The 26,175-nt window shown below is 41.3% G+C and overlaps 1 protein-coding gene across 3 annotated transcripts in view; it reads right to left on the bottom strand.

Moving 5' to 3' along the window:
- The window catches only part of spop (speckle type BTB/POZ protein), an 85,779-nt gene extending 75,224 nt beyond the window's left edge, over nucleotides 1–10,555 (bottom strand). Inside the window, exon 1 of one of the 3 annotated variants that reach the window (XM_084371469.1) lies at nucleotides 10,485–10,555. The gene's annotated coding sequence lies outside the window, so the exon portion shown is untranslated. The remainder of the gene's footprint in view (nucleotides 1–10,484) is intronic. The other 2 variants (XM_084371471.1, XM_084371470.1) reach the window with 2 other exon arrangements.
- Between the last annotated feature and the right edge of the window lie 15,620 nt (nucleotides 10,556–26,175).

Raw genomic sequence — 26,175 nt, 5'->3', positions numbered from 1 at the left:
TTCTTAACATGGCATAACATGGAGCGCCAATCCTAGTCAACCTCACAGCTTTGTTATTAAGGTGTAATGGAGACACATGAGGTAAGTCTAGTAGCGGTGACTGGGGTGTGCCTATCTGCTGAATGAACTGATGAAGACGGAGGGCTCCCTGTAGCCTTACAGTCAGAGCGCTGATAAATTGGCCGGCCTCCACCCTCTCTCCAACTGCAGGAAGGATGTGTGTGTTCATGAAGAATCAGCATGGACGCCTTCTAGACTGGAACTGACAACATTAAGTGGCACTGTGACCGCTTTCATGAACACAGGGAGGCCAACAGCACCAAGGAGCAGGAAGGCCTTTATTATGTCACCGAACAGTAGACATAAAAGGAGCCAGTCAGACTATCTGTGCGCCTCCTCAGCACCGGCACACTCACCTTTCCCAAATTAAAGGTTGAAGAGTACAAACAGCATGAGACAGACAGACAAACACACATTTCTACCTTGTGCCGCAGACAAAAACACATAACGTCGTGTTGAAAATGGTTGGTGGGAGATCAAAGACTTCCCAGATGTTTAACAGAACTATAGGAGTTCTGCCGGGGTCGGATATCTTACAGCGGAGCAGGGGAGGAAAAGGGGGGCTGAGAGGAAAAAAAGGAGTAATTGCAAATAGAGACGGGGAGAGGGGAGCAGTGAAAGCTGCAGGCTGAAGACAGTAGGGAGAGAGGAGGAAGACTGGGATGACGCCAGTGAGAAAATGCAAATGAGAGGCTGCCGAGCAAAGTGGAAAGAGAGGAGAGAGAACGTGAGAGATTACTATGGGGACTGCTGGAAGGGAATCTGAAGAGCAGAACAAAGCTGACAATGAAAAAGTGTGGCGGGGGGGTTGTAAAGAGCACAGGAGGAAACGGCAACGCATGAGACATGACGAGCACGCATCACGCAGCCTTTTGCTGCTAAAATGGGCCGCATGCTTTCTCATATGTCCTTCAAAACGTAGAGATGACGGCTGTCGACATCACAGCACAATATGTTCCAAGAGGGAATACGCATAGACGCAGACAATTAAAAGATGAGGAGACGAAGCAAGAAATAGAGAGAGGTATATTAAAAGGATGGAGGTGATCCCCAAAGATGTGGCCCATGGCATCTGTTTGTCACTTCAGCCAGAAGCACAGGGAGGAAGAGGAGGTGGAGGAGGAGGAATGTAGGCAGCGGACTAAGAGGTAGCGCCTCTTCTCAGTCTCGTGCTCCCTGGCTGTCCTCCACCAGCAGCTGGAGGCTAAACTTAAGCTCTGCCAGCAGCCACCAGGGAGCGAAGAAGGGCCTTGGGAAGGGGTCATCCACAATCACCGACCAAAACAACACTGTGGATCGCACATTTGCATCATTAGCAGAGGAGCGAGAGTCCCCTGATGTCTACCCACTGCACAACAGATCCCTCAGAAATGTGGCCACCACAGCGCCTGTGCACACAAACATCCTCTGCACAATCGCCACACAGCGATGTCAGCCTCCTCTTCATGAATATTCATTGGCCTCATTAACACTCAAGTGGGGAATCACAGCATATTGCATGAGACTCCCGTTACTTGGAGAGAAAACGAGAGTTGAGGGGAAGAAGAGATGGGACACATGGTGACTGTAGAGGAAGCAAAGGGGAAGAGAGACCGAGTAAGAGGCAAAGCCTTCTTTCCACTGCCAGAAAACTTTTCTTTTTTTTTTGAAATCTCAAGAGTGGAGTGGGGGGAAATGTCCTATATTGTTCCGGGAGCTGATACCCTCCTGTCGCTTTTCCTTATGAAGCCAGACTAGGGCAGTATGAAGCAGCGTCAGCAGCAGGGACAGCACAGCGGGAGCACAGGATTGGAATTACAGACCATTTTACGCTGCAAATCCTCCAGCAATAAAAGCTTTAAAACAGCTGCAATTTCTCTGCTTCGCAATAACTGCTAAACTGTAGGGGATATGTGTGAATACACCTCAACGCAAGCTGCAGCCGTGCCTCATGCTACCCCCGCCCTGGTTCAGGAACAAAACACAACCACACATACAGCCGGGCTGCCTTGTACTCAAGACACTGATTCTGTCCGTCCACTCAGTCAGACTCTCTCTGAGCCACTTGCCAACAGACACACATGCGGACAGACACTTCCACACATAGAGGGAGGATTATTTTCTCTTTATGTTGTAATGCCAGTGAATCTCTTAACGGGAACTGCCAACAGGGGAAATCTCCCATCATGCAGCTGTGTGTCCTCAGAGAGTCTCTGGAAACTGTAGAAACAGCAGACTCTATTTCCTTGACTTTCTCTCCGTGGCTTTGGTAACAGAAACAACCGGCCACCATGGGAGGAAGAAATGAGACAAAGTCAGGCGATGCCCAAAATTTTGCCCCACCAGAGTCGGTCTGGTCCTTTAAAGGGCAGAGACAAAACCTGTGGCACCATAATTGCACCACGTCTCTGGAAATCAATACTGCTGCTTACATCAGGGGCCTCTACCACAGCTATTTCATATTCCACCTTCTGCACACGGTTTCTGACAAAAAAAAAACCCCTTCAATTTCAGAACAGTATGAACTATTGATTTCACAGCCACAATTCTTACACTCCCCCGCCTCCCCTTGTCCTCTTTCTTTTCCACTTTTCAAGTCCCCCACGCAACTCCTTTCCCACTCTCAGGAGTGTTTTCTGTTGGAGTGGTCCTTACCTGTGAACTTGATCATCTTAGACAGTTCAAATCCCTCACAAGTGGCTTCTCATTGCTTTATTTCAATTGGTTTGGGTCAAGGTCCTTCTTCAGAGAAGTTTCATGCATTGGTAACATGAATCATAAAAGCAATGCCTTTTACTGTAGTTCTTCAAATATCTGTCAGATATTCAAATCTAACAAAGGAGCTTTTTTTCTGCTCCAAATGAAGATGGCAGGTACGTAGCAGTATGTTCAGAGACATGTCACTGTTCTTTAAATTGTTTGTTCTTTCTTTTGACCTGGTTTCAGTATGGCTTTTCCAAATATCATTTTTTGGGCTACGGAGTAGTGAATACTCATAGCTTCTCAGCTGAGAAGTTTATAGTGTTGCTCACAAAATACTGCGATATACTCAACTTGCTTTTCCTATCAGTTCTCTTTCCACCTCTGGTCTCTTTATTGCACACACATCGACCGGCTTGCCATGCCCCATGTCTTTCTCTTTCTCTCTCATTTGTCTGCTCTGTGGACTTTCTTCGTCCAAACTATTACAATGTTTCATAAAGTCGCCCAGAAAAACACAACTCACCTCTTGGATTTTGCAGTTCGCCTTTGTTGATAGTCCACAGTCAAAACCTACACATAGCAGGATGTCAAAATTATAAACCAACAACCTACCTAACAAACCAATATTTAAAAAGCTGAATATTCAGGCCCATGACAGCAGTCTGGGCTGCATTTCTTGTATGACGTCGTTTAAATAGTTTTCATAGTTTTTTTTAACTATCTGACTTGACTCGGAGTGACAAATCATCTGATGTTTCTCCAGAAGTTTTATGTAAATGAAACGCACCATTATCTTGAGTTAAATTATAAAGAAAAAAAAATAGTAGAAAATAGTAAAAATTGCTCATCACAACACGACAGCCCAAGCTAACATGTTCAAAATGTGTTTTTTGAAAGGTCCAAAATCCCAAAACATTCAATTTATCATTATTAAAGACTAAAAGAAAAACAGCAAATACTGACACATGAAAAACTGAAAACAATTTACTTTAGGCATTTTCACTTTGATAAATTGACCCAAGTGACGGTAACTAAATACATTCAACTAAATTCATTTATTAAAGATCAGTCTCTAAATCGACTAGTCGCTTAGTCTCCATTATTGTTATTATAACATAAAATGGAACATTTCGTGAGGCCACACTTTGCAAAAAATATTACACAAAAATCAAAGGAAATGTTTCATGCTAATGTTTCATAACGCCCTCAACACTTCGTCGGACTGGGCCTCTCTTGACTTTTGGGTATGATACATTATTCCTTCTGCCTTCAACATTTTACCAAAAAATGATATCCTTTTCAAATGCTAAATCAAATAATAATTCAGCCATGACAGAGCTGGAACTGGTAATCAAACCATTAGGACGGGTCACCGTTTTCCACGCTCAAATGCCAGATAATATCAGCAAAATTGGATCTGACTTTTGGGCAGTGACACTTTTAACCAACTGTGTTGTCATTAATTCATATTCAGATGGCTTCCCTGGGTCACGAGTTGCGCTGAGCAGTCTGGCATAGACCGGGGACCTGACCAGTTCAAATCACAGGTCCAAACTCAGCATGCATGCATGATTTAAATACATCTAAATGGCAGATGGCGAGAAGAGAGCTGGCGCGTGTCTGGCTCCATGACAGAAGAAGTGATGTAGGAGAAGCAGAAGATGAGGCTGCGTATTAGAGTGAGGAATGGCTTGGCTTGTCTTTAAGATTACTTTCCCTCTTAAAACATTCACTTCATCTGTGTCACTCCTGCTCCCAAGTTGTTATTGGAAAATAGGAAAGGTGGAAAACCATTCAATGCCGGCACTGTCTGCATCAGTCACACGCTGACACACACATACACACAGAAAATACATTTCATCCTCCATATCCGAAACAGCCAATAGCACTGGCAGGCATTTGCGACCCCAATCCATATTTCAATTTCCCTCCTCTCATGCAAACTAATTCAATACTTGTTGCCTTCCCTCACAAGCGATCCGCAATGTGAGAAATGAGCTTCTTCTCATGCTGCATCTATAAAAGGCCCAATAAGAGACATTTTTGAGTGGGCCTCTGCCTATATCAATTATGTCTTAGTAGGCCGGCACACAGGCTGATTCTTGGAAGGAGCATTAGAGGATGAAAAATCAGTGCTTAGCAACATTCTCACCACACTGTAATACAATATGCAGATCACTTTCCTCCATATTTCTGCACTCAGAATACATTCAGCCCACATTAGCTGCAGTTAAAAATCACATTTTACATCACAAACTGTCAGCACTTAAGAACTTGACTACTCATGTTTTCAAGCCAATTAAATAAGCATTAAGCTGACAGTGGGTGTCAGTAGAATGAGTAGTTCACATATGACATATGCTAATTTGAGATTTGACCCTTAAAGTGCAAATCAGCTTAAAACAAAAGTCGCACGTACATTTTTTTCCCTATCTGGTCCGATTTGTGAACTTGTAAAAGTCCCTCACGAAGCCAAAAACTGAAATGGCAAAGCTGGAGGCTGTGATGCCATCAGCCAACACTCTCTGGATCAGATCCATCAGCACAGCTCAGGAAACAGACTGGCCAGAGTGACAAATACAAGTCTAGGGAAATTTACATATACTCATATAATCAAGCTCATTATTAGTGAGGAAAATAATCAGTTGACCTCCATTCATTAGAGCTTCTACAATAGATTTCAATGATGATTTTCAGTGACTTTCTTCTAACTAACTAGTATTTGATGCACAAACTGCTGTAGCATTTATCAAGGAGGTTTGTGTTTTAAGATAGCCTGGGCACGCTGTAGAGGCTTGTGTTGTTTGTAATGATCCAGTTTGTCTTTTGTATATACCTTGTTCTGGATGTCTTTTCTGTGTACAGACTGTGAAAACAAATTTCCTCTACAGAGAACAATAAAAGAATGGATGGGAATCTGAATGTCAGAGTAAACAGATAAAGAACATGGCTCATAGGGACTCGATATTGATATGGATTTCTTTCAGCTGAACTTGCAAATACCGACGAGATAACGGATAATTTCACATTGTTTTGTTCTAAAAAGAAGTTAATAAACTGTAGTTTTTGCACACCTGAGGTTAAGAAAGCCTAGGGTGTAGTAAGCAAAGACGAAAAAGCAGGTCTAATAACATTATGTTAAAACTTGTTGTCTTTTCCGTCCTCTCTGAACCCTTGTGAAACACGTGTTGCAAATTACAAATTGTGTCGTTTTCCTCTGAAACTGGAAAAAGTTCTCACCTTGGCGACATTTGGTACGCTAGTCTACCTTGCGTGGCTTTACCCAGGTGCAGCATTTTGATGTAATGAGAGCAACCACTTCTTCTTCTCTGCGCTTTATTCCAGATCGCAAACTTGGCGCATACTGCCACCTACTGTATGAGTGTCTCGATGCTGCCCTCGTGAAATAATGAAAGCAATTTGACTCCTTATTATCGACATTATTTCTTTGCTATAATTAATTGTAGCTGATAAAAAGCAGATAATATAAATCACCAATTATCCCAATATATGTGCAATATTGTTGTCACGATATTGGAATTTCTAACTTCGATACAATATCTTGAAAAACATCGATGCTCCATCCATATTCCACGCCACAGAGAAAAATTGCCGACACATTGAGGGCCACCACATAAAATGTGCTTATGTACTGTGTGTGAAGAACAACAACATCTAAGTACATTTACTTCTGGAGCTAGTACTAGAGTATCAATGCTGTGAAAAATGAGTACTGAAACCATTTAAAATATTCAGTATCGATATGTATCGATATTTCTATACTTTTGACAACACTAATGCGCAATATGTATCAGTCTGATAAATTATCAGTACTATATATATATGTGTGCGTACCTAATGGCAAGCTAGGTGCAGCAGGGTCACCCTGAGAAGTGGTGCAGAGCAGAGACTAACTGTTAACTTGATACCACTAAAGCAGATGGTCCATAATTTATCCATACATTCTGTACTCTAATTCACTGTCAATGCATTATGTAAATGCAGGGGCATGTGTGCAAGTATACACACCAACAAACTCACATGAGGCTGTTGAAATAGGGAAAGATGAGTAACAACACCTGCTCCAACTCAGGAGCCTGCCTGGCTGCACTTTTTCCCCACAACTCTTTGGCCATGTAAAGGCAGAGGCAAGCAGGTAATAGCGACAAATTTAGGGGCTTAAACGGCGACAGCTTTACGATGCCGGAGCGGCCTCTATGACTCCATTCCTGTCAGATTCTATTAGTTTGGTCTCCACCGTGTGTTTCGATTGGCTCTTGGCCTATTCCCAGCAGTTACAGAAGCACCTCTCGTAAATAAACCAAATAGCTGCATCTTGTAGTGTATGAAGAGGGGGGCTCTGGGCAGCTGGGCACTTGTGTGTAAAGAACATCTGACAGAGTGGTTGAATAGTTTAATATACAGCACCGAGCTGAACGGACACAGTCGACTAGAGGGAGAGCTCGACACACATCAGTGTGAGACTTTAAATCTGACTAGTGTTTAAGAAGAATACAAGCAGCCAGGCGAGAAAAGCACTTCTAAATCAAGACAAGTGGTCTCATTCCACTCCGCACACACACAAACGCAAACACACACTCCTATAAACAAAAGGAAAAGTGTGTCTGTCTGCCAGCTGCCAGGTGGAAGTCTAAGGAAAGGCCACCTGTCTAATAACTGTTTTTGATGCGTACAGCTCAGCAATATGAAACTGAGCATCTGGTCTGTCCCCTCCAAACTGATCTTGTTAACAGGAAGCATATCTGTGTTCCTCTTATATAGAATTTATTTCGGTCTTTCGCCCAAATAGGTTTTCCCTTTCCAGAAAACATCATTTGTGTTTATTAATTCAACCAATCAGGGTTTGTGAATGCAATGCAATTTTGCCACCAACTCTCAACCGCCAGATGTCCACTGGATATTTTACATAAGGAGCACAGTGTCTCGCTCAGAATAAGGATTTATTTGATGTTTTCCACCACAAGCTGAGAATCGTTTGAGCTATTCTAAAACCAAGTCACTTGTTCTTTAGAAACCAAATAGCCCAAGAGGAAAACTAAATGGAATAATAAATTCTGGTAATAATTATTAAAATGCAATGCTTGACATGCTGCGGCTGAATTATTTTTTTATGGCTTTGAGATGGCTTTTGAAAAACATTTTCTTGCAGAGATAAAAATACTAGACTGCAGCTCAGTTGGGACCTGGGACTGCTCATAATAAAAAGACAATCAGCTGTATTGAAAAGAAAACATATACACTTAAATACATAGACGCATATACAGTAGTTCCTATTTAATAACCAAGTGCAAGATAATGATATACTGTAGGTAACTACATATCTGTATATGTGCTATCTATATTACTTTCGTGTTCTGTATGGGCCGTTTTCACAGCCGACACTCTGACTTGTCACAGCAGAAAAAGGCACAGGTGTAATTAATATTTTTAACGATGGCTCAAAGTCTATCCAGCCTATTTTCCATCAAATTGGCTCTGGTTTGTTTCTAGTCAAAGTCATGAAATCTTGGTGTTATGTAAAGACCAGCCCACGTTCCTACTAGTTTTTAGCAGAACAATTATGATCAAGGATGCGTCATCAACGGAGGGCGTTGCAAAAATGTACAATGACCTGTATAATATGGCACACCCACTTCAGTTCACACGTCAGGTCGAGGAAAACCTGCTATTTTTTGGTTCCAGTAGGGAGACAACTTTTGGATGTTATGAGCAAATTTATTTTTTGTCAAAAAGCAGTGAATGGTTCAAAATTAAGTGTGGAAACTGGAACAGAACTGGTTCCGTGTTCGTGGAAAGGGGTATCAGTGAGTCAGCCTACACAGCAGGAAGACCCTGAAACTAGGAAATCAAGTGCAGTCCTCGTTAATATCATCAATTACTCCTGTGGTTTTCCCCCTATTCCATGTCATGGCTGCTGTGAATAAGGCCTCTTGTATTTTACTGTGTTGTAGTCTTTTTTCTGATTTTCAACATCAGTATAGATTTATTTGTTATGATCACGAATGCTGTGTGAAGGTGAACACAACTGCATCTCACCGCTCAATCCTTCACAGTGCTGAGTGCAGACTGATTTTGTTGAACTACAGGCTATTATGACATAAGTGAGTGATGACAGTGAGTGATGGCAAAGTTGAAGCACAAAACTGTTTGTATGAAGAACTAAAATAAATCTTTAAACAGCAAGAATAAAGAGCGCAGCGGCCTGAGAAGTTAGGACGGTCTTTTACACTGCAGACGGAGCTGCAGCTCAATAAAACTTCAATATTCTCACAAACTTTCTATCAAGTTAAGAATCAAGAATCCCTCTTTACCAGCAGCTGCGGAAAGAATCTGTGCAACATATGGGAGAGTAGTAAAATGAGAAGAATGCTTAGCAAGCCGGCCGAGTTATCGTCGGAATTCAAATATTTTCACCATTGACTGTTATGAATCAAACAAGGCTTCCTTTCAGAGCGTTTCTGAACTCCCACACACCTCCCTGCACATGCTTACAGCACAGCTGAGCAGAAACGCTGTGGGACAAAGCCACTGACTTCTTACCGCCACAATCAAGCATTAAACTGTTCCACCAACTATCCTGCTTCTTTATTACGAATCAACAAATAAGTCATGAGATTAGTTTCACCTGAACTTTCAAATTACTTGTTTCGTGAAACATTGTTATATTTAGTGACTTATTCCACCCATATTTTATTTGTAGTTTCTAGTTCAAGACATTTCTTGTCCTGTTACCAGCCTCTATTTGTGGATTGATTTGTTTTCTGATTTAGTCATTTGTTTTGTTTCCACTACTAGCATAAATCATTTTGTATTCATTCAATGTGAATGCACTGTGAATTGTCGTCAAAAATATTGATTTCTCGATAAACAATTCTGAATATTGGAAACGATTTCAATACTCATTTTCTGCAGTACTTCTCTCCTAGCACAAGATGACAAACAAGCTATGTTTTGGGGAAAAAATAAATATTTAAAGTTTACTCTAGAGGAAAGTTATGTGTCATTGTATGGCTTTGTTATATTCATCTTTAATAAAAAAATATATATATATTTATGCCTTCAATGTCATTTTTTCCCCCCATGGTATTATTGATTAACTTGTTCTGTGAAAGGTGGTGTTGTACTCTTCCTAGCCTTAATTTTTTTGATGATTTTTCTTTTCTTCTCTGTTGTTTAAAACTTTTACCTCGACTATCATATTTTCATCCATCTTGCAGAGGTGAGTTAGGACCTCACTCTGCATTGCAGAGTCTCTGCCGGACTCTTCCCTCGCTGTGCTCCGCTGGTTGCAACCTGCAACTGTCCTGCACTGCGCATGGAGATGCAACAGAGGGGGGCGAAGCTTTGCTCACTATTTGGCAGGATAGTCAGGCTGAGTCGGAGGATACAGCATCCCGTGCGTTCTTAAGAGTAAGCTCATTATTTTGCATGTCTCTCTCTTCTCAAATATGTTTCGCGGAGATACAACCAGTCGACAGACCGCGGCATGACACAGAAAATGACAAAAAGCAGCAGAAAAGTCCTCCCCGCCGCTCGACATCTCGAATAACAAACCTGAGCCGCTACAGAACTGCTAACATTAGCCGGCTAACGGCTAATATCCTCCCCTCTAAAAGTGCCTCCAGCGTTGAAAGAAGCCCAGACGTACGTTACACTGGGACAGTATAATAAGGTACAGGCGATAACTGTAGGATAAACCGGTTATAAAGCTTTAAACTCACCTTTGTTTCGCTGTTGCAAGAAAGGGACGAGGGATTTTTTGACAAGAGCTGTCACCGCACTTCCGGGTTCGAATGTGACGTGTACGGGCGTCCAATGAGCGCGCGGCCATGCTGGGATTGTTTTGGTTTTGGACACAGAGGAGAAACACAGATCTTAATTTAACTGCGCTGTCATTGAACTGTTAACGTCACTACAGCCCAAAGTGTGATTAATTAAACTTCATAATTACTCGCATTAAAGAGTGTTAAGATATGATGAGATGAAACTTTATCGATCACCCTGGAGGGAAATTTATAACAAGGAATATACCAGAAAGCAGCTGTGGAAAAACGTACTCTTTATGCAGCTAAATGGCCCCTGTCAGAGTTATTTTGTCGATGTATTTTTATTATTTATGCTATATTGTGTTTGATGCGTTCTTGTAGCCGGTGGAGGTTTAGCCTGGAGCAATGCATCATATTTTATGAGCTTCTCATATGTTTTAATCAAAGAATGTTAATCTGAAAAGTGGCAAGTAACAATATCTGCCTAACTGTAGTGAGTAAGAGTAAAGTGAAGTATGTAAGTATGAAGTTGCAAAAATGAAAGTACTCAAGTAAAGAGGAAAAGTACTTGTTACATTTCACCACTTCCAAAGATGTGGATGAAACAGGATCAGTAGAAAAAAACATACACAGGAAAGAGAAGAAATTATGCTAAACCTGCTGAGATGTGCATAAATGTAATTTACATGCATAATTAAAGGTGCTATTTGTAAGGAAAATTTGATTTTTGAGTCTCATTCCCACTTGACGCATTGGGATTGTTGGTCGGGCCGGCTGCCATCCCAAAGCATCAGGATTTGACGAGTTTTCCTACAGATAGGATCTTTACTAGTTCTGTTTGCAGATATTTAGAAAACAAAGTGCAGAAATACAGCAGTGAAAAAGATGTGCAGATGAGATTCAGAAAAAAACCTTCAGAATCTCACCTCAATACGCATTACAAGCAAATAGCAACATCCTGTATTAGCGAAAAGACAACAGTATTTGACTCAAATGTTTCTCATACGTTTAAACAAAAGAACTGGTAACACCAAACACACTGTACCAGACTTTAACTGACTCCATTTTCTGCAAAACAGTTTAGCCGTTGAACAGTTTCTCAGTTTTGACCAATACTCCACTGATTTTCATAGATGATGCCAGGAGGAGTCCATGTCATCTGTAAATCCAGGACATTCCAGGACTGGAGGGGCACCCTAGAGGGCACTCTATTTTATCTATACCATAAGGGCATCCAAGAGGGCTGGCAAACAGGAGCAGACCACCACAAGTATGTGGGCCAGATGAGGGTGTCTGGTAAAATGTTGCTATCTGGGACAGTAATACCACAGGAAAATGCTAGGACGGGAGAGTTTGAAAAGTTGTCTATTTCTGCTTTAATATGTGAAGAACAACAACAATGCTGAAGACATATCCAGAAGTCAAAGTAAGTCTGTCTTTATTGCAGCACGCTGTACCCATTATCCTTTTGAAATTGGGTGCTTGGTGATTTATAGTACGTCTCCAGGCACACACAGATAGATTTTATTTGTTTGTCACCAATGATTGCTTCACTTTATTCCCACAATTACGGTCAATATGGGCATACGGTTCTGATTTTTTCCTGACAAACCATATTATATGCAGGAAATGTGGCCATACATGTGGTTTTTTGTGAATTATGCCCTCGGGAAAGTGGGTCATCACATCAGCGCAAGCCAGACATGTGAATTTACAGGAGATAATGCAACAAGCAATTCAAAATGTACAGAGAATAATGCAGAATGTAAGTAATAGTGTAACGTCTTTGTCAAGGTTTACAGCTTTATTGGTTTGGTGACATGACATGAAAAGATGCGCTATAATATGATTATGGTCTTGACGCCAGCATTTAAATCGGCTATGAAAAGAATGGTGTGCAGTCTTGTTTATGTTGCAGATCTAAGTAGGCAGTTGTAAGTCACCACATGTGGGTGGCTGCCCATGTAGGGTATCTTGGCAATATCACAATGTTACAAGAATATCGTAATATGATTTTCTCTTTTGAAGATTTAGATCACATTCATCCAACTTCAACAAAAGCACTTGGGATGCGCTATGAATCTGCTGTGATGCTCATCCAAAAGGTTGTCTGGTGGGATATTTAGTTTAAGGAAAAGCAAATTAGAAAGATAAACAAAAAAAATGCAGAGGAACCTGGCAATTGAATAAAGGGAAGAAGAGTAAAGTTGTTATGACACCTGGATTGTTTTCTTCTCAGGAATGTTTGGTCTCCTGAGGAACGCAGTGCTGCGGGGAGCATATTCATCAGAACTTTTCACAGGTGGAATTTGCTCCTTTGTTGTGTGAAACAGTACACGGCCCCGCAATTTTGAATTATATATATCTGTGTTGATGTGCTGTATTGCTGTGCATGTATTGGGAATAATAATCCAAACTTTATTCAGCGTGTTGTTGTTTAATGTACAGTGCATCTCTACATGATTCATAATGTGGAATTTTCCCAGCTGGTGGGATGTTGCAGCACATGAAATTGTGTTACTGTGTGACAATCCCAGCTTACTCCACAGGTCTGGCACCGCGTTCAGCTGTGGCTCAGCTCTGGAGTTTAATGCAATTATAAATAAATAAGCATGTGGTCGGGAAGAAGACACGGCCCTATGGGGACAAGCTGAGAGAAAATAGAGGAAGTTTAATTAAAGCTGCAAACCGCACTCCCACACACAGACACACTCAGACACGCACAGTAATATAGGCAAACCAATACATACCAATTATATGTGTTTGTGCGTCTGCACTTGCCTTTATGTATGTCTGCATGCACGTGTACCAAACAAAAGATGAGTGTGCATGCACAGAGCGAGTGTCTACGTGCGCATGCTCGCTATTGTGCCTGCATCCATTTGTGCACATGTCTACAGGCAAATTAAATCAAAAGGAGGGGAATGTAGCGTGATCACATGTTCTATTCAGATAAGGTCCCCTAAATTTTATTCTTCGCACAGGTTTTTGGCGCGTTAGCTTTCTGATGACAGGGAGGGAGGTGATTTCGCTCTTCCAGTATTTCACCTCCAGTAACATGGCTATCGCACTCTCGACACAGCCACAGTCAAATGATTTGGTGTATGCAGCTATGTTTTTGTTACATTATTTTCTGCAAAATGATTGAACTGCCAGTCTCCTTGTAATTACCTAAGGGGTGCAGGAAAAGGCACAGCCAGTAAAAGGCTGATGAGGGAGTATTGAATTTGCACTTCAATTAGAGTGCTTATAAAGTGTGGATTACACAAGGACTCCAGGGCCACAGCTCTCACTCAATTACCACAGTGCACTATGGGAGGAGGGACAGCAGGCAGGAGGGGTGGACAGTGAAGGCTCTGGGGTAAAGGAGCAAGGTGGCGGAAGAAGACATGAAGAGAAAAAATGTAAAAGATGTCGATCGTGGCGTGAGCCAGGTTTTTCCATGGATCCACGCCAAGGCAAGGGCAGAGAAAAAGGATTAAATGAGGACAAACAACTGGAGGGAGATTCATCCATGTGTGACCCAGGTCTGCCTCACAAATTCTGGCCCTGCATCCGACGAGGACATCTGAAAACATGAATGCATGAGTCGTTAAACTTGCGGGCACTGCACACAGAGTAGCACCGCACTGATCTGAAATGCCTGTGTATGTGCATTAATTTCCATTTCCCGTGTAGTTTAAACAAGTCTCCTTCAAGTTGACAGGGGTATACAGAGGAAGCTATTCAAAAGGAGCAAAACATTTAAAAAAGAAAAGAGAAAAAAACAACCTCAACAATGTGTCTGAGTCCCTGAGTTAATTCTCAAATGGATTATTGAGCCAATGAGTGAAAATCACCGGCCATTTAGAGTGGATTTGTCTGCGAGGCAGCGATAAACGGCAGCTCGCTTTTCTACGGCTTAGCTCCGCGATTCTGAGAAGGAGATGCTTGAAGGACATGCTTTTAGAGTAAACAGGCCAATGGCTGTGAAGAGAGAGAGAAAAAAGGAAACTTTCAATTTGATTGCTTGGCTTTACTTATAAAGACAGTGAGCTGATATGAATGTGAATAATTAATTGTTATAGAGACTTATGAAGGGTTCTTTGTGCTTAATTACTGGTTGTGATGTTTCCACGAGGCACATTTTAAATATTCAAAGTGAAAATGTGTCGAGGGGAATCTCAGAAGAAAAGAGGGCTTTTGTTATCTCCTGTCTAACACTGGAATCACTTTTACAGTGTAATACATTACACAGGGAGGCTGCGCAAACACAGAATAACAGAGTTATAAGATACATAAGGGGAGGTTACCTGAATTTCATTTGACAGTGTTAGAAGATGTATCTGGCAGCTCCGTGAATGTGAAGCTCGTGCTAATTGGATGTGTGGATGAACAAATAAAGGACAACCTAATAGCTCACTGCAAAAAGGGGATTTTATATCTGCACGTACCTTTAATCTCCCAGACTCCGGCAATTTTCTGTCTGTTTAGATCATCTCCCTCCCCTCCACCTTGCTCTCCCTCACTCTCTTGCTCTCATTGCTACTGTCAACAAAGAATGTGCAGGCTTCCCACAGGCCCTAAAGGAATCTCTCACACTGCACTCACATAATCACTTCAGACCCGGCTGTTTAGGCCGACATCTCCACTGGGACTTACCAGCCGCTCGCTGCAGGCCAAATCAGACCGCTGAGTAAAGAAAATAAAAAAATAAATAAAAAAAATCAACTGCAACAGTGAAACAAAGAAGAGCAAGTCAGACAAAGGAGCGTGACCAGTCTGAGAACATCAAGGACTCGTCTTTTGGCGGCTGAATGTCATACTCTCCTCCTTCAGTAATGGGATGATGTGGTGCCCTCCTGTATGAAAATGATAGACTTTAAGAGGCCTCCTTTGAGCGCGCAATATACACCCACGTATTGTGTATGAGCAGAGTGTGTCGAGTTATGTGTGTGTGGCAGGTCAAGCATGAGTCTCTCACTGCCATGAGACTAGTTTAAATTCCATCATCCTTTCCCGAAGAGCAAATGGGATCCAGAGCTTCATCTACTTATATCAAAGAAGCTGGATTTAATGACATGTTTAATGACTCCTTACATTGGCAAATGGGCTTTATTTGAAATCTCCAGCTCTGTCAGAAAGAAGCCTTTTCTCCTCCAATTAGAGGCATCCTTTGGAAGACAGACTCAGTGTTCTAAACGAGGAGCCAGACAGAGACAGAGAAAGAAAAGCTGTTGGCGTTTGGTCCCTCGCTAATGTCAGGCTCGAACAGGCTGGAAATACATTAAACTATCAAGGTGGGGAAATATTTTTAACAATGGCAGGCAGCGACTGAAGCCTCGTGGGAGTTGACAGCTTATGAAAAAGAGAGTTAACTGCATCTGCCTGATTCGACTCGAGATCTCCGCGCTGTGTTTTATGGATGGGGTATCTTTTTTTTATTTCCACCACTTCTGCTTCTTTAGGTGGGACCAACAGCGGTTGCAGCAAGGGTTAATTATGTTTTTATGTCCACATGAAAGCTGCACTCGAAAGTTGCACACTTGCAGGCGTGTTGCTCTGAATCCGGCAAAGTGTTACGTTGGAAGTCGTACATCCTTGCTCGGAGCGTAGTTTGCCTCAGCGAACCAAATTATTAATATCTTAATTAACAACTACAATATGAAACGTGTGAGACACATAACAGAAATGAAAGATGCTTGTTTTTTTTTCAGGCCGTCAGAAGCTGAGCTATGCAGCTCATTTTGACTGACTCAAAAAGCTAATTCCCCTCCAGCAGTGAAATAGAACATTTGCATAGTAAAGGGTTGAATAGAAGCTGAAAGGTTTTCAGGGTGAGAGTGTGTGAAACACCGTATGTGAAGACACAACCGCACATTAAAGCGGGGGCTGTTAAATTATTTTATAACATTTTTTGCTTTATTTGTAGAAAATCTCGTAATATCACGACAGCAATCAATAAATCAAAAGAAAAAATCTGGTAAATGTGGCTGTTGCAGACCTCTAATAAGCCCTTCCAATCGTTTCATTCAGACTGAATGAACCAGTATGACCTGGATCTTCCATGAGACCAGAGATCTAAAGGTAAGCAAGCTAGTCACACAAGAATGGCAGAGAAAGTAAAGTTTGCATTTTGCGTGATGTCTATTTTGCATATGTTTATATAAATGTGGAATTCAAGTTGTTTTGTTTATGTATGTATTTATTAGACTAAAAACGCAAAGCGAGCTTGTTGAACATACTGTAGCGAGCTAGCCTCGGTTTGCCATCATTTTTCAGCGGGATACTTTCAAAGTTTAGCTTGCTCCTGCTGGTCTCTCTTACCAAACCCAACTCTAAGGGACGTAGAACGTTTTAATACGATATTGTTGAAACAATGGTCAAACACAATTATGTGCATCAGATTAGAAAATGTGACACATCAGATGCACAACATGCAGTTTTTGCCACTTGGGTTCTCAGTATCAAACAAAACAAAAGTCGATGATATAAATTATGTAGTATGATACAAATTTAACCAAGTATCAAGAATTGAAAACAATTTGTAGCAACAATTTCTAAGGAAATTACTTTATCATGTGCTAGCATAGTGGCAACAGGAGACAAGAACTGTCCAGTCAGAGCTGAGAACGTAAATTACATGATGAACTAAACTTGCTCACAAGCATCAGACTTGTGAAAGGGAAGAAATGGAAGGTACACTTTCCATTATGTACAGAGTTCACAGTTGTTTTTATTGAGCTATGTTAACTAAATAAAAATGTTATTTCCGTTTCCTCTGACAATCACAGGACATTAAAGAATGCCAGAAAAGATCAATGGATTAGGTTAAAATAACCATCCACCCAACCTCATCCCTTGACCCTTACTTTCTGGTACTTACATTCTTATAACTTGGCAGAAATAGTAACACACAAAGACTATGGTTTTAGTAATACAAAGAGAAATCATTAAGATCAGTCTAAAATGTGATTCAGTACATTTACCCCATGATGCCCTCGTCCGTGTCTTTCAAACTGCAGTCATTATCTTTAACTGAAGTACTTTCTGAGACACAAAGGACACTGGCTGTCTTTCAAGGCTTTGACACGCTTGGCTCCATTTCAAACATGTTGCACTATTACTCTGTTTCTAATTCAAAAGATACACAAGGACACGAGACATAATGCCAAAAAGTCAAGGCGTGAAGAACAAAATGAGCAGCTCTTTGTCAATAGACACTCCATTTGTCATTTAATTTAACCACGTCACCTCCTTACTGGTCGTGTGTTTGTAATGGGCTTCACTTGTTAGGTCAAATTTTCTGCTCATTGACCAGCAGCCGAAAGCACACTGGAGTCATACCAAACAGGCTTATCTGTTTTCCTGACGCAGCTGGGGCATAATGACCTCATGCCACAGGTCGAAACATTTTTCTGTCCTCTATCCCCCAAATGAGGCTGCCTCTGCTCATTAGGGAACCAGCCTTTTAAAAACACAGAAAAACAACCAGTGCCGCGGCCATTAAAGATGCCATCGACTTTTTAATTAAGTCTCATAAAGGGCCTATCAATGCGAGGGAGGTAATGTACGACGGCGTAAAGCCAATCCCATCCCATTTCTGTGTTCTTTGAGGCTTTAACAGATCTGTTCTCATTTCACGCTATTAGAGAAGGTCTGGGACTGTAACACTTAACATCTCAGCAGTCTCTGGTGTAATTTCTCATCATGTACCAATTCCACCATTTCATACAACCCGTTTTTCTTTTCAGCCCGACCAATACGGCAAGGTAGAGTTTACTATCTCACCTTCAAAACGCACAGGGAAGGTTAATTACTTTACATGTAAGGCATAAAAAGCGGCCGCAGTCAATATTTTTATATTAACATTGGATCATATGCTTGTATGTGGAGGGGGACGCAGAGAATTATCCCCTGACTCTGCACCTTCCCTCAACTCAAAAAGCTTAAAAGTCTCTTTTTACTCGGTGTTTGCAACTTCACTGTTTTGTTCACTCACACTGCTTCAAATAGGAAGATTTTCAGCTGCAAAAGGCAAATATTCTCAATAAAAGTGCGACAAACTCATTCCACGTTACCTGCTCATATGAATCAGCAGGCAGACAAGGTTAGCGAGCAGCTATGCTGAACAAGGTGTTATACTCAACTCACCCTATTTATATAGCACTTTACACAAAATCCAGTTGATCCAAAGTGGTTCACAGCAAGCAGAGGAAAAACAGAACAAAAGAGGGAAACAAACACAAGAGAAGAAAACAGAATTAGAGTGCGTTTCATACCTCTCTGCCGGAAAAGGGAGGCGACAGTTAGTGTGTCTAACCAGGTATCGTATTTCCATCGCTGTTAATTTGAGTCATTTGACCCAGGAATTAATGCCGGTTATACCCTTTCCCACCGAAGACAAAAGCCAGATGCCCGTGGGTGTAAGTGGGTTTTTGTCCAGTGTGAATAAAAAGAATAAAAAACAAAAAGGTTTCAGTCGAGATTTAAATTAGCTTGCTGTAGCACTGAGTGAACTGAGCTGTCACTTTGAATAAAAGGTCATTGATCACATTTTTACAGGTCGAGTTTGTGCTCCCTATCACAAACACTTGTGTTCGTTTTTCCTGCCTGGATTTAAATGGATTAAAGTTCTATCAGCCATAACATCTCCAGACATCTACTAGAGATGTTTTATGGAGGTTGAAAGCTGCTTCAAAATATTATTTGTGCTTCCTCACAAAACTGTGCAAACCAGCCCCAGACAAACCCTCGTAACCCAGAAGCAGGTTACAGAAGTATATTTTGGCCCTAAATCATTGAGTGCTTTACAAACAAGAACCACTGATAGTGTTTTAGTCCTTTCAGTCCTTTGACATAGACAGGTAGCCTGTGCAGAGTGCAGTGATCTGAAAACTGCTTTGCTTTCTTGGTCTGAGTAAGCACTCTATCCCCAGCTGTCTGCTCGCTTTCTTCCAGAGACCTGTGAAGACACTCTTATACTTGTCTTGCCTACTAAAAGTAAAAACGTGGATAAACTTTTCTAAGTCTTACTTGGACACAAATCCTTTAATTCAATTCAAGTCCATTGCTACTCGAAGCTTTCTTACTTGTTTTCTAAGCGTTCAGTCTATTTAGCTTTACAATGTGGCACAGATGATAAGTCGTATCTTTTTTGGCAAAATAGTGTACGACGTTTGTGTGAGTTTGTGCCAGAGGCAAAAAAAGAGATCAGGACAAAAATGCATGACCTGGATTGACTACTTCAGACCAAACGCACTTTGAATCCTTCCTCTGACTCCCTCTGTTGAGGAACATCCGGGGGGGAGGTGATATTGGAGAACCTTCACTCCCCTCACACATGGGGCGGGTCACACTGACCCCAAATCTCCGCAGATAAAGTTCTGAACAGCGCTGTGGCCAACAGGATGCAGTAACACGACCGACCTCCTTATCTCCAGATGGCACGGGATACCACCCATCCAGAAGATGTTTGAAAGTCAGAGAGTCCAACTTTCTACGTGGGAAAAGTGTTGTGGAGCAGTGCTACTGCAAGGAAATCCAAGTTGAAAACTGGGTTGGGTTCACTGTGAGATTTCCAAGATTTCATGTGAAAGAATATTTAGTGCTAACATTTCTTAATGTTGTAATTTTACGTTTCTTTTGATTTAAATTTAAACGTTATGTTGTGGCAGCCTTGTGTCTACGATCTGGTTAGGTTTAGGCACAAAAAACAACTGGAGAAGTCCTGACACCTCTCGTAAAACAGTATCTTGCTTGAAATTGTCCTGAGGTCTTAAAAATATCCATTGTTGTCAGGCTTACAAATGTTGAAATGCAGTTTCAAACTGGGGTCACCGGCTCGGCAGCCTGTTACACCACCTCCCGATATGAAAGTAGAAATATCAAAATGGTAGGAGGCCTATGACATGTACAAATGTGGTTTGCAGAATTGTTTTTCTTGCAGCATTTTTTCTTGGCAACTTGGCTGGAAATGGCTGAGAGACAAAACTGAGTTTTCAGACCAAACCAGGACTAAAATCCAGCAAGAGTTGGCCACACATTGGCTGCAGGAACCTTGCATGTCAATGTGTTATTTCAAGGCTCAATGTAATGAGATTATTTTTGTCTCTTTCACACTCTCTTCACACTTGAAGAATTAACAGTATGAATCTGGGTTGCATGCGGTTAAATGGTATGCAGGATGTCATGTTTGATGCTATAAATTCTCAATTTCAGTCACGACTTCTGACCTCTACAACTCATTAACTGCTATTTTCTTCACAGAGTACAGTATGTAAATAGATTTACAGTGTTTTAATGAACCTATGCTGATGAGCTCTTTTAACCTGAAATGCATAAAAAGTCCTATGTATTTGGAGTGTGGGGCTTCTTTTCTTCCTGAACGAAGTGTGCCGCTCCACTAATCAAAGACCTCGCGTATGGCGCTGGACATTATCTTCAACCAACTGCATTAAGGCAGGAGAAAGAAGGTAATGGGGTTGGCAATATAAATCAGTGCGCAAGAAACTCTATTATTGGTAAAGTAATGGGGACCGACGTTGTTTGTAAGCTTCAGCTGTTTGCTTAATTGCAGATTTACGAGCAACATTGGCTCTCATTTACATATGTAAATTCTAAGCAGGCCAACAGAGCTGTTCTTGGCAATGCTTCTGTTTGCCTGCAGGAGGAAAAAAAAAAGGGGCTGTGTGGTGAGAGGAAGAGGGAGCGAGATAAACAAACAGATGGAAACTAAAATAGAAAACGGAGATGGAAGGGATCGTTTAAGAAGTGATGAGCAGACACCGAGGCAGAGCTCTGGGGTGAAGTGACGGTCTAGAAGAGGTGGTGGATGGATGACGAGGAGGGCTTTGTCAACACGAGAAGCTCAACACTTCACCTGAGCACACAGCAACTGTCTCTCCACTTTCCCCGACATATGGCAGCAGTCAGGACAAGCAAACAAAAGGACATGTCGCTCTGTCCTGTAGGTTCAACCTGAGAGCGCCCCTACAGGCTGTCTGACAGTTTCAAGAGTCCTTAGGGCAAATTCCCCGCTAAGTTCAAGGACTCTCAGACTCACACTGATGTACTCAGATGTGCACAGATGTTCACGTGCCTGAGACTGTGATCTGCTAGCATAAGTGGCACTGTGTGTTACTAATTCATATAGACAGCCGGGGACAGTAGGAGCAGGTCCCCAGTGCTTTACCCGCTTCCCGACAGGATGTCGTCAGCTAATATAGCCGGAGCAAGAGTGTAAGGGAGAAAGTAGGGCCTGGTTAGCGTCCAGTTGAGGAAAAAGGAAGAGCATTTTGCAGCCAGACACAGTTAAATCCTCACAATGAGATGTCAGTTAAGCAAGTTGACATGGGAACATGAAGGATGAATAAAGTTCAAGTTGAAACTCGTCCATCCGGGAGTGAAAATAAGCTTCGTTTAAAAGAATATTTGGCAACAATGTCACAGAATTAAATACTCTTTTTTTCTTGTCTCGTCATTTTCCATCCCCAATTATGAGTAGCAATTTCTGTGCCTGATTATATCAATCAGCGGCAGAGATGATATAACATAAAAGTGATTCAACCTATTCCCACTTCATGAATATACATTAACGCTTCCAATCATCCAGTGTCTGGTTTGGGGAAAAACTCTACTGTGCAGGAATTTATGCATTTTTACATTTACTGTACAGCTTGACTGAAATATCATTAAGGAGGGATATTTGCATTAGCAGTGCCTACTGTACCTGCAGTACTGACCACAGCATCTGACACTGAAAAATTATGTTTCCACATTAACTGCAAGTATGTGCATTTAAATAAACTCAGTTAAAGACAGTCAACATGATGTGCTGAAACCATGTGAAGCCCAAAGATAGAAACCGCTGGATGTCTTTCTCAGTGCCCTTGCTGAAGCAATCATGGTGCTACTTGAAGCGGCATCAGGATATGCTGCAGGAATAAAAGCGAGTTGCTGATATACAATTAATGTGACTTGGCAGCTGAGCAGGCTGGAAGCTCGGGTCAATCTCTCTGTTCTTCCCTCCTTCACACATACACACAGACATAAAAGGCCGGAGAAATATCAATAAAATTCATTGCCACGTACTCTCGCTTTGCTTTCTTGCTGTTGACAGACTCCCCCTCTCTCCTTCTGCTGATCTTCAGGCTGTCCTAATTCATAGATCCTCCTGAGGAACCATCAAAGTGCTACCTACTCTGTAATAGCTCTTTCTTCTTATTTAACCCCTTCGTGTGCACACATGCTCACACGCATACTGTCACACATTTATTGCAAGGAATGCCCATAATATTAGAGGTTGAGTAACAGTGTTAGACTAGCTGATTTTGTACATTCTTCTTTAATTCCTTACCACCTTTTGTTTTTTAAGGTAGCTTTTGTTTATGGATCTCTGCGTGGGGAAAATTACCCATGACTTGATTACACAAGAGCATAATGTGAAATTAAGAAACTGAAATGAAGAAGCTTCACTGCATGTTTGTTTACACATGAAAGGAGACCTATTATGCTTTCATGTTTTTGCCTTGCCTCCAGTTTGTTATATAGGTTCTTGTGCATGTAAAAGGTCTTGACAGCTAAAAAGCCTAAAGTCTGCACCAACAGGAGCCCCTCTCTCCCACAGAGCTCCTAAAGTGCCTGAAACGCCTCCTCAGTTGTCCTGCCTTTAATTTCGTGACTTCTTGACATCACCATGTCACAAATTTGCATAATTTTTGCCTATATTCACGGTAGAAGTGAAGCTAACGGGAAGCTAAAAATACGACAGAGCCGACCGGAGACACAATGAGCGGTGCTGGCTCAGGCGTGTCTGAGCTGACCAATCAGAGAAGACTCGGTATTCAGGAGGAGGGCCTTACAGAGACAGGAGCTAAAACAGAAAGAGGGGGAATACAGTGTTGAAACTGATGTGTTTTTTGAGCACTAAAGCATGTAAAGTTGTTCTACTTGTCACCCAAAATGGAATAAACTTGAAAATGTTTTTCAGAAAAATCCTAAATCCACATTTTCTGGCACTAACTCCCAAGTAGTTCGAATTTTGCAATTGTAAATATAAATGTTATATTATACCAATCGTGCTAACTCTTTTTTGGCAAAGAGCAAATATTACAAGCGAATATAATTAGAAACCTGAAAATGAACATAATACGTCTCTTTTAAAGTCTGTTTACAACTATTGGTTGTCAGCTAAAAGTATAAAGCTGTTTAAATCAAATTAAGTGATATCAGTGTTGGTTGGGTTTAAAGAATACAAGACTGAAAAATAAAAATGATTGCGGGTGCTTGTAGTTAGAAAATAGTGATCTTACCAGACCTCTGTAGCCTGTTCCTCGTCTCTGCTTGAGGCTAGCAGCTTGAGGCTCCATTAGCTGCTACCGCCATGACACACCCGAATCTCAGGCTGAGCTGTGAGCAGTCAAGCTGCATTGTGGGTAATGACTTCATGGAATAAACATAGCAATATCTCTGGTTCTCTATTAGAGAAGTGCAAAGTAATAGGGTTCTCGTTTAATGTTAAAACTAAAGTGTTTTCTCTTTGCTAAAAAGAGGAACTTGCTGGATTCAGAACCACGGACAGCTCCTGTCTGGATTTTCTCAAACGTCAAGAGAATCAGGAGGATTTTTCTTTGCGTTTTGCATTTAATCAGGTCACAGTCGGGCTACAATGAGCATGTTAGGTTTCTACAGACTAATGTTGGTCTTTTTAACGCCTACAAAAACACATTCCCTCTCCAAATCAATAATCCAATATGTTCAGTCAGAGATAACAGATGATCAGAAGATAGGTACTACGTGGTGCCAAGAGGCGCTTCCATCACGCCTGGCTCACACATTTCAAGTTAAGAGAGGGCCCGCCAAAAAGCATCTCAAGGGACTGCCAATCACCTCCAGTAATGATAATACGGGAGACAAATGAAGGCAATAACTAGCAATGGGATTATAAGAGTGTGAAAGAGGGAAATTTGGGACATTTGTCTCCTCCACTACAGTGCAAATGTGGCAGTGCAGTGCGGTGACAGCAAGTGTGAGACTGTTTTTAATGGGCTACTTTCAGCTGACATTACCATGGCCGAATTTTAGTGAATATGCTCATTTAGTGTGTACTTAGCAAACTTAAATGGGCTCTATGTAACAATTTGTAGCAATGTACATGTATTAATCACTTTTTTATTGGCCATATGTGAGTGGATTGTAACATGACATGAAAAATGAGAGCTTCTCCATTTCTCTCGGTTGCCTATACAAGGCTGTGGATGATTCGTTTTAGTTGTTTACTGCTGTTGGACTGTGGATTTTTTTTTTGTGAAGGACTTGGGTCAGATTTTCACATTCTTGAGTGCCTCATCTCAGTGTCTCCATTCAGCTAACAGAGAGCAACAGTAGCTAACATTAGTTAAGAAAAGAGTCCACAAATATAAACTAACAACCGGCCTCATCACAGAGCCACTTTAAAGCAGACGGAGGATGTACAGTTTTCAGCTTTAGAGCTAAAGCGTAAAACAGTCTGTTGGTCAACTTTTAGGGATCATAATGAAAAAGAGAGATTAGATTAAATTGGATCTCAGTTTATTTCTGTGCAGTCTGGAGTGTCTACAGGATGAATGGATGGATGCAATTTGATTTATATGCACCTTATTAAGGGTGTCTTCTTAAATCTTCCATAAAACATTTCATCTATTGCCCAAACCTTTTATCTAAACTGATGTCATGAACCTCCTGTGTTTATATTTAAATTGTTGGAAACATCAGACATTGTCTCTCAGTAGAGCCTCATTACATATCTGCCATATCTGAATCGCTCTCAGGGTTCTGTAAGCAAACTCTCCCTCCTAATAGTCAGCCTATTATCACTTTGTGTAATTTGTTCGTTCTGTGCTTGCTGTTACCTGCAGGAGAAATTAGATGCTTCAGAGCCTCTATAATGGTACCATGTGCTCATAGAGGTGTGTTATCACACCTTGAAATACATATTTCCACTTCATTTAATTTGCAATGTGGGAGCCTGTCACATATCATTTATTACCGCAGTGAGCATTATCCAAGGTTTTTGAAAAGCGGCTAGTTAATCATGAGAGTGAACAAAGTAGTCACAATGTTTTTTAGACATTCATTTTGATCCAGTACATGCAATCATTGTATTATTTGGCTCGCTGTGTCACTTTCTCTTTCACACAAAACTTGAATTTTCCTTGTGTAGCCACAAATCTGGTTTATACGTCGCATCACACCAAATAGCAACAGAGGTGAGTAATTAAAATCTAGATTCTTAACATGAGGACTGCATGGTAATACGTACCTTCTGGTCCCTTTGGCTGGGTTTTGAATCATCAAGGAAGGAAACCATCTTATTGCAGCTTAATGCATTTCATAAAAGAATGTATCAGGGCTTTGTCAACAAATAGCCTGGGTCATCAGTCAGAACCAAACTGCACATCTATTAAGGCTAATCATCAGAAATAGATGGACATTGGGGTCCACAGAGAGCAGAAATTAAACCCAGCGGGCAGCAGGGACAAACAAATTTGCAGACAAAAACAAGACAGAAGCAATATTATTTTTGCACTGATTACTCATTCGTGTCTTTACGTGACCGGTGATGTTTTCTGATGATGAATTTACAAGCTGTTTGTAACATTGGTCCACAATGTTTGGACTTCAATAA

Source organism: Pagrus pagrus (genome assembly GCF_965226575.1).
Source record: "Pagrus pagrus genome assembly, chromosome: 13".
Classification (NCBI taxonomy): domain Eukaryota; kingdom Metazoa; phylum Chordata; class Actinopteri; order Spariformes; family Sparidae; genus Pagrus; species Pagrus pagrus.
The sequence above is the reverse complement of the archived record's forward strand: the minus strand, read 5'-3'. Positions and strand labels throughout refer to the sequence as shown.